The following is a 3,916-nucleotide window of genomic DNA, read 5'->3' as shown; positions in this document are numbered from 1 at the left end:
ACACTGGTCCATCTTTTCCTGATTTTCCTGTACAATCTGTAATTGGCCTATTACCTCCAGTAGGGCCCTGCAACATCTTTGAAGACAGAAAATCAACAGGGTAATTCCTGTCTTGTCTTTTTACATGCTATAAACAGTCAACATTATTCTGAATATTAGCTACCTCCCCCGCTTGAAAACGTAAACAAAGAACTGAATGGTCAGGGAGTCTGCTATGATCACCAGTCAAATTAAAACTTTCTGGACCAACCCTGTCAATAAGCTCAGAAGGGGAATAAACATTAAATCCAAGACATGTTTTCAAATCAACATGGGGTGTCACTATGTAATCAACAACAGCTTTGCCCCTTACAGAAATGGAAGTAAAGTTGTCATTTTCAGGATTTAACCTCCCATTAAGTATACAACATTTAGAGTCCTTCAAAAATTCCATAAAGGTATGACCATGCTTATTTACATTCGTGTTCAAAGCTATTCGAGGAGAAAGATCATCTCCTTCCACATAGTCCTTAAGCGCCCCGGTTTGGGCTATTAACATCACCACATATATACATTGAATCCACCTTGTCGGTAACAGTATATAGCAACGCCAATAAATGGCTGAAGTAGAGATCTGCGTTCCTGCCCCAGACAGATGATTCTGGGGACAGGTAACATGAAATTAAAATGAAAGAATATTGCGATTCTCTATGCTCAAAGCGTAAACAAAATATTCCATCAAATGTTTTATCAACAATGCTAACTGAATACCGTTCCAACACAGCATTTTTAACCAAGAATCCAACTCCACCCGAGGCTTTAACAGCCCTTTTATGGGCAATACGATTATGTCCAAACCAAGTGAATCCATCACAGTCCAATGTGTCATTGCATGAGTGAGTTTCATTAAGAGAAATAAAGTCAGGGTCTAAAGATTTAAGTAGCAGTCTCCTGAGTTAACAATTTGACAGCGTCCACCCATTAACATTCCAGTGGGAAAACTGTTCATTAACAAACCTGACGGGCTGGGCAAGCCCTTCTCAAGCATGACCGCCATCAGCTGTCAATCCCTCTCTCCTTACACGCCGAGACGACTGCATCCGCTTCACCATGCGTCCATTGGCTGCCACGTAGAAGTCCCTCCCGACTGCAGTTTCACGGATCAAAGTTCTAAAGTTAAGTTCCATCATCCATTCGGCATGTGATTTCACTGAAGACACATACGTCCTTGAATCTGTCGTTATCTTTCAGCTCCGATTTTCTACGCAACACAGCCACTTTCTCCTGAGCCAAGCTCAGCTCCACTTTAACAGCCCCCGGTCGATCTCCAAGCGCCCGCACCCGCTCCACCGCAGCGGGGCAGAGCACAGTGTCACATCCAAGGCCGACGTGCAACAGGTCTTTCACTTTAGCCATTAAGTCCTCTGCCTCTGAATGAGGAAGCCCCACAACGAAAACAGAGAGACATCTGGATCAAAACTCTTCTTCTTCGCCTCTTTCTCAGACATTTTCTGCTCGATATTTTCCATTCGTGCACACATATTTCCCACCTCAATGTCCAGATTTGTCTTCATGTCTTTCATGGCCTTCTCTATCTCTTTCAGCACAACGTTCTGACTTTCAGCCATCATCTTCTCCATCGATTCACATAACTCTATCAATTCTAGCGTTGACTTGCTTTTCCATGTCAATCTGTATGCGGTCCAGTCTTGCGTTAATTGCTTTCAGTTCTTTCATCACCGCTACACTCAATATAATTTTTCTTACTGTTTCTCGAGGTTCGCCCTTGTTTGTCTTGATCCCCCATAATTTTGTCCAAAATTAGGCACTTCACGCCACAGAGCGAAGGTGTAAACTTTACAATCCCAGTAAGGGTCAGCTTTAACCGATAAATCACGGGTTTAGCAAAATTTTGTTCAAAAGTTTTGAGAGCATCAACACGCCAAAACGCTCACGTGGCCATGACGCGGCCACCGGAAATCCTTTTTTTTTTTTTTTCTCCAAAAGTCCCTCCCCCTTGAAAGGTATATAAGACTGAGTTAGACTTGATGATGATGAACTACAGACTTGATGATGATGAACTACAGACTTGGAAGAATAAATCTCTTCTGCTTATAAGATCCATCTCAAGTCTCCTGGTTTTTGCTTCGATGAAGGAATAAAAAGTTTCCAACAATACTTAAGCTGTCACAATTTGCAACACCTCGCTTATTTTATTATTTTAATACATTTAAAAAAAATAAAATGAAATAGTACAAACATGAAGATTAAAACATTGAAGATTAAAATTTGAAGATTAAAACTTGAAGATTAAGACCAAACAGTGCTTTACTTCCTCCTGGTACGCCTGACAGGAGCGTCATCCTAGAAGCGCTTGGGAGAAACAACACCGTATAGGTACTGAATTATTACAACTCAAAACTGACATACAGGAATAATAGGACTTCTATGCAGCACTGGGCATGTAATGGGCTCTCGGTGCACAAGATGGTGCCAGTGAGCTTTGGCGGTGCGAGTGTGTGTATGTTTACTTACTCTTAAGCTCTTCCAGTCTTAGCGATGTTCACATTACTGTAAGGAGAAACTTGGCTAGATATAATGCTTTTTGATTTTTATTAAAAAGAGAACAGTTGTCTATCAGAGATGAAAGAAAACATCATTGTTATATTATCCCTGCTGGCGTTTTGCTCACAAGTCCTTCAACTTTATAATGGATCAAATACAATCTACACCACTCTCAATAGCAGGGGCACATTTATTTTTATTAAATTAATTTTCAGTGAACAGGCTTTTATCCAATGCGACTTTTAGTCAAATAAATTATGATCTCCAATCATTTATTCTTAAAGTACAACACACACACCTCAAAATTCAAGTAATAACTTATGGGTCCTCATCCTACATTTCTTTACTCGATAATCTGTAAAACTCAGATGTACATCACAATATATAAGAAAAGATATCCACTGGCAGGAACCATTCTGAGAATTATGAGGCACCAGTTACTTTGACCCCTGTTGTAGAGACACATACAGTTGACTCTGAAGAGAACTGTGGCATGTCAGTTTTTGTGGAAACACTTACTGAAACTCTTCAAAGACATTTGGCTTTGTTTTCCTTAAAACTTCAAGAAAAGGATGTGAGGATGTGCAAACAGAAGTAATAAGTGAAGTTGAAGCCCTGTTTGTTTCATCATAAATATAAGGACATCTTTAGAATTTCTTGATAATAAAATAACATTGCTTCTGTGCTGTTATCAGTATTCATAAACTTGATAGGTATTGTGCTGAAAAACTAAATTTGATGGAACCAGTTGAATGTGTTCTTGGCGTTGACTCACTGGGGAAAAAAGGATCCTTCTAGTATATTCCACTCTTGGACATTTTGAAATTAATTGTTAGTGATCAGTAAACATTACAAAGGAAGGGTAACTCATGTTGAATCACTAACAGACTACAGCAATAGTGCAATTTACAGAAACTCGATAGTGAAGACCACTTTTTCAGAATTCATTTATACAATGATGCATTTGAGGTTGTAAATCCAATTGGATCTAGAGGATTGCTGCACAAATTCTCAGCATTTTTACTTCACTCTAAGGCATCATTCACCCTAAGTACAGAGCCAGTTTGAAGCACATTCATCTTCTGTTGCTTGTGAAATACAATATTTTGACAAAATATGTAATACAAAAAATAAGGAACCACTTATTTCTGATCTGAAGAAATCATTAGGTAATGGTATAGAAGTAGTGTGGGAAGGAAAAGAGCTTTGTGTCCGAGGTGCGCTTATTATCTGCTGATAATCTCTCAGCCCATGCTCTTGCAGGCTTCAGCGGTTCATTCAGTAGTGGATGGTAGGGGTGTAAGATATCATGATTTTTGATCGTGGACGATTAAAATCTGCTTTTGAAGACATATCGTAGTATCGTGCTATA

Source organism: Abramis brama (assembly GCF_963993115.1).
Source record: "Abramis brama genome assembly, chromosome: 4".
In the NCBI taxonomy this organism is placed as follows: domain Eukaryota; kingdom Metazoa; phylum Chordata; class Actinopteri; order Cypriniformes; family Leuciscidae; genus Abramis; species Abramis brama.
Note: the sequence above shows the minus strand (reverse complement) of the source record.